Genomic DNA, 18,268 nt, shown 5'->3' with positions numbered 1-18,268 from the left:
GATTCACATATATATGATGCCTAATGTTATTTATCTAGTGTGCAACAATCATCTATTCAGTATGCTGGTTAGGATAGTTGATGTCATTATGCAACGCCTCATATTATAACTACACGAGGTGCTTAAGAAACAAAATATGACCCAAAAAGAATGTGCACCAATGGTTCTGAATAGGAAAATGAATAAAAAAACCATGTTTCTCGGACGGTTTTAAATCTTGTTAGATGCCTTCGAAACTTTGTCATTTATATTTACTAAATCTTTTTGTTACTCGTTCTCTGAAAAAGAAAAAGAAAAATCATGTTGTGTTATGCATATGATTGATCCCACATGACATGATCAAACCTAAACTTTTAGGGATAATGACCACTTACCCATAAAATACCAAAATACACCCCATACACTCCATCAACTTATTTTCAACCCCATTCACACAAAAGTTTTCTCTTTTTCTCCCAACTATTTCTTTCACTTAATGTTTATACCATTAGTACCCTTCCCTCTCTCCAATTCTTGCTTTTACTATTAATTTTTTCCTATTATTTTACTTTTGATGAAACGTGGTGAGCCCATCTTGAATTTATTTGTCTAGATTATAATTGCAGCTAAATTTCATCCTCTATATTCAAAGGTAAACAGTTAAATTTTACTATTCATAATATCGATCATTGATAGACTTGAGCTAATTGATATCTATAATATTACAAGCAAAAAATTGAAAAAGGAAAAAGAAAAGTTGAGAAAATTGAAAGACTATAAAGAAAGTCTTAAAAGAGAAACTCCAGACTACTGGGGTATCATCTTTAGAATTCAAACAAGAATCTATAAAGTTGACCAGATATTGAAAATCTCTTATATACTCTAAAAGAGGAACAAAAACCTCTTGATTACATGAGCATTGGTTAGATCCGCAAATCACTGGTATCAGACCTTGCAAAGAGCTCAAAAGAGGAATCCCCAATGGGGACAATGTCAGAATTAATATTAGAGAAGTTGAATTCTCTACTGAAATCCTCTTATGAGAAACATCAGAACCTGCAAAAAGAATTATCTAGATATCAAGATCATCTGGAAAAACTACCTGCTATAATCTACCAATTAGAAAAATTGGAAAACAAACTAGATTATATCAAGGATCTTCCAAAAACGGAAGAAGAAAAACCAACAAGTGTTAGTAGAAAAATCAATGAACAGCAAAAAAACGCTAGATTCTATGAAAACTATACTGAAGGACAAGAAAGTGTCTACAGTAAAACCAAAGAAAGCTAATGGATTTAAACCATTAGAGAGACCAGAGAAGAATCCTGTTCCAAACATGATTTTTCTAGAACCATCTACTAGTCATACTAGTATTCGGTATGAAAATCCGAAAGAAACCAGAGATGTCAAAATGATGAGCATCTTCGGAAAAAAGAAAGGAGTTCAACTCCTAAATGTGGAAGAGTTTGAATACATTGAAATCGAACATGAGGTAAAAAACTCTGCAATTCCAAAGTTAGATTTTAAACAAATCTACAAAAGGGGAAAGTTTGACCTAATGGATAGCCATCATTTCAAATTATTGGAATTCACAACCCCCTCCACAACAGGAGAAACAGATCTACTAATGATCACTCCTGTAGAAGTTGCCAGAGCAAGAACAAAATTTTTTCAATTTTTGCATATTGGAGCAGTCCAAGTAGGCATAAAACTTCTTGCCCGAGAAGGCATAAACTGTTCAGTTCTATGTGTCTTACAAGACAATAGACTAACAGATTTTCAAGCTAGTCTATTGGAAACACTTGAAGCATCCTTATGTGATCAAGTGGCTTATTTCAACTGCTTTCCAAATTTCTCAACCAGATTGAAAGATGCAGCCCATTGTCTAAGAGTCTAAGGCTGAGAGTCAAGACAGATGGCATATCTATGAAAAATGATATGCAAGAATTGGCTATAGTATACAGAATATACTATAAACTGATGAGTACCACAGTAGAACATTGTTGTCTACTCAGGAAAGGAAAGAAAACTCCTTATTTATCAAGATATTGAAATGGAAGAAGGAGAAAGCTCCAAAACTTTCATCATCCGAGAAAAGGGAAAAATAAACCTCCTTATACAGAAAGCCCTTACGAGGAAAAATGGAGAAAGAAATTCTCAAAAATTTGTCCCAGAGGACAATATACCCAGAGTACCAATTTCCTCTCATGGTATCTGGAAAAATCTAGACAAAACTCTAGATAAGAAAAAAACTCTCGACCAATGGGTTGATAGCCTGATGATGGCTTCTGCTCTAACCCTTGGAAAATTTGAAGCACCAGATCTTCAGGTGTACTACAAAACTACTCTCACCAGAGTAGCAAAAGAGTACTATTTCTCTTTTAAAGAGACTGCCAGAGGAAAGGACTGGCTAGAAGAAATCAAAACTTCGAAATCTCCGTATGATTTTGCAGTACCTCTGTATGATCAGTTCTGTGGAGATCTTTCAAATCTAAGTGAAAAGGCTAAAGAAATGGCCAAATCAAATATCTATGCGCTCAAAATTTGTGACATGAGATATTTTGAAGAATACTTGAATGAATTTCAAGAATACTACTGTACGATTGGTGAACTAGAGAATACTGATCTAGTCAACCTGTTGCACAGGAAACTCCCCGAACTATGGAGAACAGCTGTGAGAGAAAGCATAGTTGAAAAACCAATTGAAAGATTTTCAATTGGAGGAATTGCCGACAGAATCAGGCAATTACTAAAAGAGCAATGCAAAGCCAATCTTAGAGAAAATATGGCTAAGAAACAACTCAAAGGAGTTGAAAACTTCTGTTATGGAATACTGGATATGCCAACTAACTGGGGATGTCATGAATCCAAGTTCCACAGAAAGAAAAAAGAAAAATATTACTCTAAAAGATTCAAAAAGAATAAGAAAAGAGATTGGAAATTCAAGAAAAGTTCCAATTTCAAGAAACAACAGGATGAAGATCCTAAAAAGAAATTCTTCAAGAAAAAGAAAATTCACCAAGTCAACCATAAACAACCAAGCAAGAAAGCTTGCAGACGTTGGTTATGTAAAGCCGAAGGACACTATGCCAACGAATGCCCGGAAAAGGGTAAAAGATCTACTAAATCTCTATTTGACTAATATGAGCCCATAGTAGAAACAGTTAATATGAAGGGCTACGAAATAGCCTATTCTGATGATGAAGAAGATGACAAGTCAGTATACTCTGCCTGGTCTGAAGAAGAAGAATCATCTGACTATGAGACAGATTTTGAAGTAGAGTACTTAGAATCTAGACAGATGAATGTTCTTAAAGTCAAAAACTGGGAAGAAAGTAAGACAGAAGCAATAATGTCTTCTTATCAGGTGAACCCTGGTACATTGTTTGTGACTACTGCCTATGTCATGAAAAGAATGGACTTCCTATGTTCTGTGAAGAGTCAAAAAAGACTTACCACAAAGAATGCTTCATAGCTGAAGCAAGAAGAAAAACCAAGCATGGCCTTATCAGCCAATTGGTTGAACAAGAATATGAAGAATACTTCTCTGAACAAAAAGAGAAAGAAATAGAACCTTTGTTCCAAGAAATCATGGAACCATCTTCCTCAAAAATAAAGGAAGAAAAAATCGATGACAAAAAAATCGATGAAAATATAGAACTGGTTGAACCACCAGCAATTGTTCCAGAAGAATGCAAACCATTCATACCACAGGAACAAGCTCAGGAAAATGAGCTTCGATAATCGAAAGTCGTCTGTACTAGTCGATACAGCAACTATATAGAGATTGGACTAAAATTCCCTTATCACAAGAAATATCATCTATATGCATTTGTAGATAATGGATCAGGATTCACTGTTGCAAAGAGATTTGCAATTCCAGAAGAACTCTGGAAAGAACATAAGAAAAAAAACAGGTACTGGTGTCACGTTTGACAGAAGCCACCTTACAATGAACAAAGTAGCAAAAAATGTTCATATCACCATTGGTGGAGGAACATTTATCATCCACAACGTTTGGCAATCTGAAGGCCAAGGATCAGATTTCTTGTTGGGAAATGATTTTATTCTCCAACAGAGATTCATCCAGGATGAAGAAGCGATAGGCTTCAGAAAAGGAGAACAGGTGTTCTGGGCAGACCGACTTACACAAGCAAAAAGTGTAGTAGGTCCACATTTTACTACTCAGTATTAGAGATCGCAACAGAATAGTGGTGATCTTACCCCCTACAAGCCCAAATTCGAACCAATACTCCAAATCAAACAACAAGAAGAATTACTTGTTGAAGAATCTTCTGAAGAAGAAGAAGAAACTAGTAAAGATGAAGAAGCTAGTTTCATCCATGAGCATAACATCAAGCACTTCCAGAATAGGCATGAGTCTCAAAAAATTCATACTCTTGATAAAATCAAGAAACTACTCGAACAGAATATCGATATAGATCCTCAGAAATTTTGGGAAAAGACCCAGTAGTCTGTGAATTGAGATTACATGACATGAATGTTATCTGTCATGTCAAAGCAATTCCTCAATACAAAGAGGAAGATCAGGAAGAATTCAGAAAAGACATTGAAGATCTCCTGAACAAGAGATTAATTCAACCTTCCACTAGCCCTCATCATGCTCCATCATTCTACGTGAGAAATCATGCAGAAAACCTCAGAGGGAAAGTTAGAATGGTAATTGACTACAGAGATGTCAATAAGAAGACCATTAAAGACGGTTATCAAATTGCTCAAGTAAGAGTACTGATCAACCAGCTCAGATGAGCTAAAGTCTTTTCAAAATTCGATGCAAAGTCGGGTTTTTGGCAAGTCAAGATGCATCCTGAGAGTGTTCCTCTCACTGCATTTGGAACACCACAAGGTCATTACAAATGGCTAGTAATGCCTTTTGGCCTAAAACAAGCTCCCTCAATCTTTCAAAGAAAGATGGACGACATCTTCAAACATGTTGCGGAGTTCTTTGTCGTCTACATTGATGACATCCTAGTCTTCTTCAAAAACAGAGAAGAACACATGAAACACCTTAACGAGGTTGTAAAGCTGATAGTTCAGCATGGAATTATCGTAGGAGAAAAGAAAATCTTCTTTATCCTTGATGAAGTTGATTTCCTAGGAATAAACATCAAGAATGAAGTAATAAATCTCCAACCTCACATCCTTGAGAATCTGGAAATTCCCACTTAGAATTCCTGATGCTAAGAGTCTAGAGAGATTCTTAGGAGTCATAAACTATGGGAGAGATTTCATTCCCAAAATCTCAGGACTAACAGCAATGTTATCTCCTAAAACAAGTTCCAAGAGAAAATGGAACTTCACTGAAGATGATGAAAAAATTGTGAAGCAGATAAAATATCTCTGCAAAAACCTCCCTCCTCTACAACAACTAAAGGAAAATGATGAAATTATCCTCCAAACAGATGCGAGTGATAACTACTGGTCCGGTGTCGTCTTGGCAAAAACGCCTGGAACGAACATTGAAAAGATCTGCAAATTTTGTAGCGGCAAGTTCAGCCCTGCAGAACAAAATTATCTCACAGGGGAAAAATAAATTTTGGCTGTTAAGAAAATAATTTTAAATTCTCCAGCTTTTCTTGGAAAACCGTTTACTGTCCGCACCGATTGTGCTAGAGTAAAGAATTTCAAAAATTTTAAACTTGATAAAGCTGCTGATAGAGGAAGATTAGCCAACTGGCAATTGTTTCTTAATCAATATGATTGTAATGTCGAATTAATTGTAGGAAACAAGAACTATCTTCCTGATGCCTTAACCAGAGAAATGGCAATGTTCAGCCGAAAAGATGACGACGAAAGTCGCAATCCCAGAAGCAGAAAACCTGGGAAAGAACATGAAACTGCTGAGGATCCCAAAGAAAAAATCCTCAAAATGTTCCTGCTAAGTCCCAAAGGACTAGCCATAACTTATCAATCCCAGGGTAAAGGATTGGCTAGCCCGTCTCAAACGGCAGATGGTAAAGGATCATCAAGACCGTTGATGGCTGTTGCTTTGCCAAAAAGCAAACCAACTCCAACTGGAGTTATAAATGTTTTTAATTATGAATTAAGAACCTTTGCTGATCCTGTGTTCAGAAATGGCAGGAGGCTAGCATACCACCAGAAGGCAATCTTAGATAACCTCTTATTTGCTTTTCAGGAAAGAAACAGTGGTATCATGTTCCCAGCTTTATTTGCTTTAGCTGAGGAACTCCATGAAAATGCTAGACCGCAGCATGAAGAAGTGTAGCAGAGTGCTGTTCGAAGTGAAAAAATTCACTATCTGGAAGATTCAGAAAGTGCTAGAATTCCTATAATAGCATTAAAAGAAACAGATTGGTTTGAATTCCATAATATGATAGGAAGTCACAATTCTGAGGAATGTATTCCTCCAACCCTCTTCATTGTTGGAGGACCTTATGTTGGAAGATACGGAGTTAATGTTAAGAGTGAACATCCTCAAGAACACAAGCTTTGGCTTGTTGAAAACAGTTTTGTCCATAACCTATGGACCAAAACAAATGATGATCTCAAAGGCCTGCCCCTATCATCGTCAACACAGTCTAAAATGTCAGAAAAAATGACTGTACTCTTCGACTGAAGTTCAGATCTACTCCACCAGAATGGATTCACAGAACAAAAGGTGAAGTTGAATATATTTCTCCTTATCATTATGTGAGAATTATTCAAAAAAGATATCTTTAGCCTGCCTGTGTTGGATACAATGGCCAACCAAATTCAAGTATTCCATGGATGAAGGCCATGTCTCTAGAATACATCAAGAAGATCATCCAAGAAGATACAAGAAATGGCAGCAGGAGAAAAAACAATAATCACTGCCTATGATAATCCTGAAGCAATTAGCAGTGACCTCTTCATATCTCTCATGAGGAAAGAGATAGACTCGACACTGGCATGCTTACAGTGGGTTGAAAAGCTTGAAAATGACAACCACTACAAGATGTATATAGATACAGATGTCGAGGAAAATGCAACTACTGCCAGAATGGCCAGGATGGACAGCAACTCCTTTGTCCTCGGCCATAACTCAGAAACGGATGAGAACATGTGAAGCAGTAGGTGTAGAAAGCACCGAAAAGTACTTTAATTTTGGACTCTTCCCAAAAGCTGCTTTTGCTTTTCAGAAAAGAACAATGTGAAAAACATTTCACCTAAGGGAATCTGCTTTTCGCCAACCGACCTTCATCATCAAGAGCACTCACGAAAGCAGAAATTCACAGAGTTGTTCTGTACATTTTGTTGTTTTGAATTCCAGTTTGAGTTCTGCTCCCTATATAAGGAGTTTTAAGTTTCATATGTAAGGCATTCGAAAATAGAGCATCAGAAAAATTCTAGATAAGAAACTTGAGAAGAATAGTCTTCTCTCAAGAAGTAAGAATGCCATAGTAGCAGTGTGCTCCTTCCTTCCTGTCTAGTGTGAAGTAATGTGCTTTCTTTACAAGTAAGTATCTGTAATCATTCTCATGGATAGCTAAACAGCTTTTTAGTTGTTTACTTGAGAATGAGGCTCTGAATTCTTAGCTTGTAATTATGTTTAAATAAATATTTTCAGTGTGCTCATCCACTTCATCACATCTTTTATAGAATGTGCAAGTTATATATTGTTAATTATCATGTTCTGCCGTTATCCTATATTACCTGTAAGTTCAGATTTTCTGTTTCTTATGGAAATTTGCTTCAGCTTAGGATAGAAACAAGTAGCAGTGATTCTGCATGTTAAAGTAACCGTTAGGCATCGTTAAGTGAAAAACGTGGGCATGTTGAAGGCTAGTTTTATTTTTCTCAGAAGTTTGAAACATGTTTTTCTAAGAAAAAGTGAATTTTGGACCCAAAAGTCAGCATAGGATATATTTGGCACTACCCTAGAAATGACTACCCTTATGAGTCTTTTCCCCTAAAATTTGTGTACTTGGGCAAAATACCAACTTGGTTGATTGATTGGGCAAAATACATCTTGTTTTTGGGCAAACGGGCTTAACCCCAAACTTTTATACTGCCTCAAATGCCACATATATCAATTGTTTGTTATTGGCCATACTACTCCAACTTTCAAGACAGTCAGGGTGGAGTAACAAATGCAGAATAAGCATTGGAAGACAATCGAGAGTCTGTCAATATCATGTGTATAGAACCAAAAAAAGGTTAACAGAGAGAGAGAGAGAGAGAGATCCAATACGTACCTTCCTTGCTGTTGTCCTGCATGACTGAAAGCATATCCACGCATTTTTATGTATACGGTCAATTCGGTTTTGCATAGAAATGAAGGCTCTATATTCTTCAAGAAGATAATCTCGATAATAAGGGTCATGAAGAAGTGGAAGACGAGAAGGTGCATCAATATCATCAGTCCTAACCTCCTAGGTCTTCGACCTTTAGTGGACTACAAGAATTTTGTTTAATGAAAACAATCAGAAAGATTAAGGCTTTCTCAACAGTATTGATAATAGTGGAGAGACGAATAGGAGATCTAGAGCATTAGCTAACAAGAAAATCACAACTCGGTCCTTGTAGCATAGATATTCTCACATCTTTTTGTCACTGGCAAAACTATTTTAGCAAGAAATGCATTCATGTCAGAATATATTGTTCAACTAAAACCAAGTCTTTAATATGAATTACAAGAAGACAAGACAAATTAGACAACTCACCAACCCAGTTCCTCGATAAAGAGAGGTTAGGAGTAAGAAAGGGCAGGTCCCTTCCCCAAAGTAAGGTTCATATATGCACAATGTTGGCCTTATTGAGAATGTGTATAAATATAACTCCCACATTGAAAAATTATAACTTTGCAAATGAGTTTATAAGGGTTTGGGCCACTCCATCCATTGCCAATTGGTTTTGGATGTGAACCCCAGATTACTTTATTATGGTATCAGAGTGGGTTACCCACGTGTTTGGTTTCAGCGATGGCCGCACGTGCTCATCGTCACCCAATATAACTTGTCCACGTGTATGGCTTGAGAAATCGCCACACGTGCGGGGGCGTGTTGAGAATGTTCGTGTATAAATATAACTCCCACATTGGAAAATTATAACTTTGCAAATGGGTTTATAAGGGTTTGTGCCACTCCATCCGTTGCCAATTGGTTTTGGATGTGAACCCCAAATTACTTTATCAGGCCTGTCCTTTTGATCTATCCTCTTCATCCCTTTCATGCAAATCATTCTTGGTGCGATCAGCTTTTTTGGCATTTCGATATACTTCTTCCCATGTACGTACCATCGGTTCTATCCTTTAACTGCACAAAGAATCGAGGTGGGTATGTTTATATACAGATTTGCTCACCTAAGGGACAGTTTTAAGGGACTGTGAGGGACAAATGCATCTTAACCACATGTATTAAATATAAAAGCAGAAATTATAATAACTTAAAACTGTGCATTTATTTTCAGCCGTCAGATTCACTTGTCCCTCACAGTCCTTTAAAAACTGTCCCTTAGGTGAGCAGGCCTTTGTTTATATATACCAGAAACTGTTCAATAGAGAAAACAATTTTGTGAAAGGAGGCCACAAACTGATTTAATCCGTAACAGAAAAGCCCAAAACATTCCTTACCATTTCTTCCTCTTTTCTTCTCTTCAAACTAGCCATCTCAGCATACTCTTCTTCCTCCCATATACTGTATATAAATGAATGATTGGTCCTAAGTAGAATTAAGCCTCTATTGTTGTTAAGGTTAATGCTTTCCTAATCTAACTAGGAAACTGTTGAGAAGACTTTTCTACAGCCACTTGCATTATTGTTTTCTCCACTCAATTAGCTAGTTATTTTGTGTCTAAAGTGCATTGTATATCTAAAGTGCATAAATACATTGACTAACTTAGGCATCGGAGAAGAGAAGACCGCCCAACGCGGTCTCCCTCTGACACCCTCGGTATTTTACTTGACAGGTAGCGGAAGCTCTGAGGATATTACAAGTAGCGGTCCGCCCATCGGATCAGCGTTAACAAAGGTTTAGCTACCGCTGAACTTTAAACATTAACATGTCGTTATTTTAAAGTCTTTAAAAAAAAATTCTTATTATATCTGTGACATCACTCGTACAGAAGAATTGTAACCGACTCTTTCTTTTCCTTGGGTTATTGGCCATCCGCTGGGAATTTCAGGTATTATAACTTTGCAACAAATATAATAAATCTAAGCGTAGTGCTTGGGGTGTTGGTCTTTTTTCGGAAATGGATTGTTAGCTAATTTATTAGATAATCGAAAACAGAGGATCTTGTAGACTATTCAAAATTCAAAAGAACACCATTTAAAAAAAGCCCGGACCCACTTACGTAAAATAGAAATAAAAGAGGAATCAGTCTCGAATGACCGGAGAACGATATTCGATTAATGCAACGTCTAAGACTTTGGAACTCATGCTCACTTATAAAATAATAGAGAAGGTTCTTCAACGTTTTGTACTTCAGTTTTGCAAAACTGTGTTCCACCGTCGCTTTATTTCTGCTGCAGAACGAGGAAACATCGATCACTTTATTTCTTATTGCACTCCAACTGTCACGTATTCATTGCTCTTCCCTATGCATGCGTTTTATGTTTCAGAAATCGAAACCTAGATACATTCTTACCTGCGGTCTGATCCCTTTCCAGGTTTCTGCGGCTCTCAGTCACCATGACCGTCCAGCGCATTACACGTGTGAAAGACAATTAATCGGAATATCCATCAAATTCCGCGCGTACCTATTGTGAGCGGGAGATACGTGGCCTGATTCACTGAACCTTTAACTACGCTAGAAAGTGTAGCTTAGCTAGTTCTGTTCTGGTACGATGGCCACTGATAATGATCATCATATTCGTCGCTTTCAATGGCAATCAGCAGTCTTGAATAATCAACATGGTCACGTGGTTGTCTACCTCAACATTGTAGTTCCAACTGAATCTGCTTCTTCATCTTCTTCTTCTACTACTGCTCCGCCCTCTCACAATCTTGCTTTCATCGTTCCGGTACTCTTAACTTTCGTTCAGATCAAGTTCCCAGGGATGAACATGTGGTCTTCGCTGTTCGAAACGCACCATACAACCGCCATGGCAGCCATTGCAAGCTTGCTTCTGTATTGGCTGGCGCTAGAGGCCATGCAGAGATTCCCCGCTTACACTGTCAACTTTCGAGTTGTGAGGATGTTTTCAGGTTTGATCTCAATTGCTTCACTGCTCGCGCTTCTGCTTCCCGACTCTTGGGAGCATGTACCATATTACATGTTGTTCATGTCATATTGGGTGAGCCGAGGGTTTGGGTTTCTCCGAATGATGTATGGATTGGTTTACCGACGAGTTGTGGAGGAACTTCTTCAAAAGTTATGGTTATTCATCCATTACCGTCAACGAGTCCCAAGAACTGGTGAGCTCTTGCCATTTACAGTTGTGGATACACATGATCGCACGTCGATCCGTGGGCTCTTGCCATTGACGGTCATGGATATGCATGATCGCATATTGTAGCATGCTTCAAAACTTTTCCGTCATTGTATGATACTCTATTCATTTTTTTTAATTGCAACCCTAACTGATTCTTTATCTTGCCTCAAAATTTCTTTTAACCCAATTAGGTAAGGTAACTTTTATATCCTAAGCTATTAGCAAATTTTTAAACGTGAGTCTTAGGTATTAAAATCTTGCAATCAACCGACTAAGATTGGCCAAAACAACAGAATAGCCACCCAAAAAAATCCATTTTTTCTTAGATTTTCTACTTGAAAGGCTTAAACCTTCACTTTTCCCTACAAGATTGATCCATTTGCTGTTGATTATTCTTTCTTTTTATTGGTAAAGCTGTTTTTAAAGTTAACTTCTGGCACCTCGATCAAGAATCTATCTTCAGTGTGTGAACCCGTGGTTTTCACTTCATATTTACTTCTCTAAGTTCAAGAAATTTCAACTAGAAGATCGAAGATAACAAGTCAAAGTCAACTCTCAACTGTGTCAGCTCATATTCCTAGTCAGAATGTAATCTAAGGGTAATGATTGGGGCAGAGTTAATTATATGCTACAGAAATTGTATTAATTTCTCAACTGAAATTTATTAAATTTTTGATTCAATACTTGATATATCATCAGTTAATTGGGACGTACGTTCAATTTTTTTCTTTCATTTCTCTCTAGCTCTGCACATCTTTTCACTTGATATGTTGAAGAAATTGATGGTTTAGCTTGCATGCATGATGCATTCCATTCCATATGTATCCTTCTCATACTACTATTGGTTCGACTTTAAGTCCAACGTTTAACACAGGCATATGCGGCTCTTCTATCTTTCTTCTTTCAATCTTTAATTGGCTTGCTAAGTACTATCTGAATGACCACATTGTTAAAACATGCTTTGCATCCGAAATCATGTTACTGAATTCAATGACTAATGAAACTAGAGACGAATTCTCTTTTGTGTTTCTAATCTTAATTGTTACATAGGCTGAATATTTGATACTAGAGACGAACTCTCTGACCCCAGAGCTTCCCGTTTACCTTAACAAGAAAACATAGAATACTATGAACCCAAATAGTTATGACTAAAGTAAGACAGAAATAGAAAGTAACATACCTCAAAAATGTTGCCTACCAAGTTCATCCGTTCCTGATTCTCCTTTTGCCTTTTCCTTGACTGATTCCCACTCCAAGTTCAATCTTTGTCAAACAAATAAATAGACAAATGCACAAATATATGAAACTCCACAATTCAAACAAGATCACATAAAATTACATAAAGAAAGAAAATCCAAAAGTACATAACCCCAAAATCTGATCAAGGTTGGGGCCTTTTCATCCATCCCAATTGTGCGTTTGATGAGATTATTGCCCAAAGCTCCGACTCTGTTCGGGGGAATCATCTCTGAAACCTTGTGCATCAGGTAGCACATCTGCTTAAAGAGGTTGGCCATTTCCTCATAGTGCTTTACCTCTTGCATGTATCAGCGCATATACTGCTTTGGAAAAGATCAATTTATTACTTGGGAATAGATCAAGTTCCTGATCGACATTTCTTATAAGTCTTTGTCTCGTCTCAACATTTCGGGTTAGCCCAATTAACTAACCTTATATGAGTCATATCCGAAGTAACCATTAGCAAATTAAACTTCAGTCCAAGCTATTAAAAAGTTGCAATCAACTGGATATGATTGGCACGAAAACAGCGGAAAAAACAAAAGTACGCACTAGCTCTTTCTTGCGAGTCAATGCCACTTGAATCCTAAAAGAGCTTATCTTTTATATAGCCTTTAATCTTTCCTTACATGATTGATTCATTTGCTGTTTTGGAACCTTATGAAGTTAAATTTTGGTACTTTAAGAATCGATCTTCAGTGTATGCACCCGTGGTTTTGACTTCATATATATGTATGGAAGAAAATATGATTCATATTTTAGATTCGAAAAACTGAAATCTATAGGCTTGTTTTCCTAGATAAAATTAAAACTGCAGTAGAGTCTTACTGTTTGGCAGTTTAAGCATCCACACTAGAAACTTGACAAAAAAAAAAAAAATCCACACTAGAAGAAACAAAATTAAGAAGTAGCTAGGTAGAAGTTGTGTGTATATATATGTAGAGTTTGCTTCAGAACCAACTTTATTGATGATTTACTTTATACACATAGTTCGATCATCGATTGTACAGTACTATACTATATATATATATAAATATATATATATATATTTATATATATATATAAAATAGAGAATTAGGCGATATTGATCTCTCGGTATCAGTCTTCGCGCGAGCTAATTTAGTTCATTTTTCTACTTTACTGTCATCTAAACGAAACTTCACTTGCCAATATTCTCCTACGTACTGGGACGAGAAAACAAATATATACACCAGCTAATTCGATCCAGCTCTCATGCACGTGCTGCAAACTCATGAATCTCCGCTAGCTCTACCCTCAAAGGGAGCAGTGTGCGCCTCGATCTCATTTGACGTCGGCCCGCTTGTCGACAAAGCATTCGGACTAATTGGAAACCCTCCCCTATGACATAAATGAAGTACATCATATATGGCACATGGTTCCAAGAATCTGGGATCAAAATTGAAAGCAGTGAAGCAACGGAGAGCAAACCAGAAAACAAAAGGGCAAATCTAGACCAAGTACGAGCCCTAGCTGGAAACCTTACCCTAACCCCAACAATCAAGCAATATGCAAGTAAGCTTGCAATCGCGACGACGGTGGTGTTACGATGTGTTTCGAATGGAGAAGACAGTACTGAAATTCCTGGGAACTTGATTTGAATAAAGGCGACGAGTATGGGGACGAGGAAAGCGAGAATGGCATGAGTAGAAGTGGAAGCTGCGAAATTGATTAGAAGAATGTTGAAGGTGATAGTAAAGGAATTATGTTCGTGGACGATAAGGGCTGGGCGCATTTGATACTGAAGATCGGCCATGGTATGAGAGCTTTGTCAGCCTGTGTGGTCTTAAGTAACGAGTAATATTTGTCATCGAAGCAAAATCTCTTGGATTATTTATAGACCAAATTAAAAGGCAAAAGGAAATAATAATGAGGTTAGTGACACTTTCCACAGAGCTAAAGACAATTACTTGCTTGATTCCAATTCATGTAGGGAAAGTCAAGGAACAAATCATAATTTATATTGTAGATTCATGTATTAGGGGCTGATCAAATGTTCGGGTCTGGCCGGTCCGGAACCCAACAATTTTTTTATTAATATTTTCTTATTAAATTATTTTATTCATAAAATATTAGAATTTACCATAGACTTTCTACCTAAAGTTAATATATCAACCAATCACAACTCAGAATAATTAATATTTGGTTTGACCTTAAATTAAATTGATGTTTTGTTTTGCAAACTATTAAACCATTATGAAATATTTAAGCTTTTCTCTTACTAAAAATTTGTTTCAAACATAAATACTGGTATAAAATTGTTAATACTTCTGTGCTGATTAGTTTTTATGTTTATTTTGAATAGTTCATATTTATCTTCAAGAAAATCACATTTTGGATCTCCCAAACTTTCGATCATATATAGTTCCGCTCCTATGTATACCGACGATTGTACATACAGATACTTCTTCATTTCGTTGAATCTTACTTTTCATGCAAGAAGGCTTTTTATTCATAATGCATGCATGATCCAGATTCCAGACCGTGGCCGGAGATAAGGATTATGGTTACCATAGTTTGAAGTTTCGAGTTTGAGTCTCGGGTCCAAACCACAGACCGGGCAAAGCTCCAGAATCTTGAGTTCAAGTTCACAAGCTTTAGCTTTCAACTGGACTTGGGTTCCAAGTCTCAAGTCTTGTGTTCAAAATTCAATGAGTTGTGTCCAAAATTCAAGTTACTCAAGATTTGAGATTTAATTTGGCTTTAAGAGCATTTTCAACATACTAATCAAAAATGAGAAGTTAGTAAGAAACAGCCAACATTATTGGCAAGTTAAAACAGCTAGCTAGTCCTGTTGGGCATGCTCTATATTACAAAATTCTATAATACCTACCCGTATATCATACAAATATTTAGAAATGTGACAACAAATTTGCTGTTAGAGTGGTAACTGTTGGGAAAATTAATAGAATGGCAATAATAACTCCAACCACAATAGGATAATATGCAAAGAAATAAAAGAATAATGGAAAGAGAACACCGGATATAACGTGGTTCGGCAAGGTGCCTACGTCCACGGGGCAGCAACAACAAGAACTTCCACTATGATAAGGTGGGTACAAGAGATACACAACTTCAAGAACACTACTTGAAGGAAACTCTCTCTCACGCTTGATTTGCTACTTAACAACTACAACACTCTCAACTTGAAGTGGACACTCTTCACTCTCTACTTGGATGAAGATGAGATTGGATTGATGATTAGAATGAGCAAATGACCTCTCCTTATATAGGCTAAGGAGGAACTATCTAGATGTCTTCATTAATGCTCCATTCAACTCTTCCAATGAATACTCCTTCATGAATCTTCCATGTTCATGAATCCTTCAAGAAACTTGCATAGGAATGTGTAGAGACAATAACTATCTCTATGGGAGAACCCAAAAGTCACATGGTCTAGAATATTCAACAATCTCCCCCTCTAGACCATGGGTACCATGACTTCTCAATGGAAGTCCATCCCAGCAGCCTTAATGCAAAACTCCAGCTTCTGCTTGGGAACAACTTTAGTCAACATATCTGAAATATTCTTGTTGGTGTGAATTTTTCTCAACTGGAAAAACTTCTTTGACACTGCATCTCGAATCCAATGATAACGATGATCAATGTGCTTAGTGCGGGGGTGATACACTGAATTTTTGCTCAAGTGAATAGCACTCTGACTATCACAATGCACCACATAATTTTCTTGCTTCACACCTAACTCTTGAACGAACCTTTGCAGCCATAACATTTCCTTGCCTGCTTCATTTGCTGCTATGTACTCAGATTCTGTGGTGGATAAGGCAACACACTTCTATAACTTGGACTGCCATGACACAGCTCCCCCAGAAAATGTAAATAAGTATCCAGAAGTGGACTTTCTATTATCAAGGTCTCCTGCCAAATCTGCATATGTGAAACCTTCCAAGATCCATCCTGATCCACCAAAACACAAACACAACTTTGAGGTGCTCAAATATTTAAGTATCCACTTAACAGCTTCCCAATGCTCTCTGACAGGGTTAGAAAGATATCTACTAACAACACCAACTGCATGTGCAATATCTGGGCGACTGCATACCATGGCATACATACATAAGACTACCAACAGCTGATGAATAAGGGATACCTTGTCCTTCTCCACTTGTGTAGTTGGGCATAATAATCTACTTAACTTGAAATGATTGCCTAGAGGTGAGCTTACTGGCTTAGCTTCTTTCATGTTGAACCTTTCAAGCACCCATTCAACATACTGCTCTGCTAAAAATAACACGCAATTTAAAACCCTTTTTGTTGTCAAGTTGTAGTAGTGAAAGTAAGGGATCGTTCTACACCAAGGATCAAGGGTTTACCTTCAATTTATGTAACCTACAAAACAAAATAAACTAGAAACTATAATAAAACAAATTTAAAAACACAATTGGGGGGAAATTATTGATTAATTATGCTGAAAATAAAATAAGAACAAAAGATGAATCTAAAGTAAAGTTTGTGAATATGATGATGAGCAGTTAGGAGTTCGTTATCCACCACTAAACACAATCCAAGTTCCAATTTTTCTTCCTATGTTTATTACTAAGTCATGAGAAAGAGATTGACCAAGTTACAAAGCTAGAAGCAAGCTAAGTACCTTATATTACTTCCCTATAATGTTCTAACAAGAACAAGCGCCGTTATTAGAACCTTTTGAAAACATGCAACATAGAGATCACAAGCGGCTCCTACATTTAGCAAGTTCTAAAGCATTAAGCACATATGGAAGGATGTCAATCTAAGTGTACAAACTAGTACAACAAGCGTGTCTAGTTGCATTCCTCATCTTTGGTACACACCTAGGCAAGAGGTTTTACTACTTCGGTTAAAATCACAAAACTATTAGGTGAATTGCTATTTAACCTAGCACCAATTACATGCATATCCTATATGTTTGCAACCACATAAAACATACATATAAAAGACTCATCTAATCCAGAACCAAAGAACAATCTCATCGACAAAGTAACTAAAACATAGAAATTTATTATGAAACTTGAACCATAGTTTAGGGCTTCAAACTAGCCCCTAACACAAAAGTATTTAGCTACTCATTTTTCTAAGGTAAACACACAGTAACATATTGAAAATAAAAGGGCAAAGTCGCAGAAAAAGAGAGTGAAGAGGCACGGTGGATGTTGCTTGAAGATGGATGGTCACGGTGGTGGCAGATGGCGACTTTGGTGGCTTCTTTTCCTTATGCTTGTATGGAGCTTCGAAAATCAGAGAGCTAGGGTTCTTTTGAGGCGTGAAATCTGTATGGTATGGTCTCCTTTTAACGCCAAGAAGCCTCCTCTTTTATTGTTTACAAACCCCTAACTTTTCTCTTCAAAACCGGGTTGAGTTCTCCTTATTCTTCTCCAACTCCACTTGCTTGGCTGCCACACAATCTTCTGAACCTTCCTTAAGTCTTTCTAATAGTCTCTTGATAAGTATAATGCAGCAAAAATCCAATAAAATTCGTCCCAAAATCTGCCAAGAATATCTTCAGAAAATATAACCTTTAATTCACTTTCCTTTCTCAACTAGGACTGATTTCCCTCTCCATGTTTGACAAGGGTTCCCAGCAGATTCGAAGGTGATATTCTGCCACATAATACTTCTGATGTCACCCTTAAAAACCGTGCAAAAACCTTCTAG

The sequence above is a fragment of the Rosa chinensis genome, chromosome 1, assembly GCF_002994745.2.
Source record: "Rosa chinensis cultivar Old Blush chromosome 1, RchiOBHm-V2, whole genome shotgun sequence".
Taxonomy (NCBI): domain Eukaryota; kingdom Viridiplantae; phylum Streptophyta; class Magnoliopsida; order Rosales; family Rosaceae; genus Rosa; species Rosa chinensis.
Note: the sequence above shows the minus strand (reverse complement) of the source record.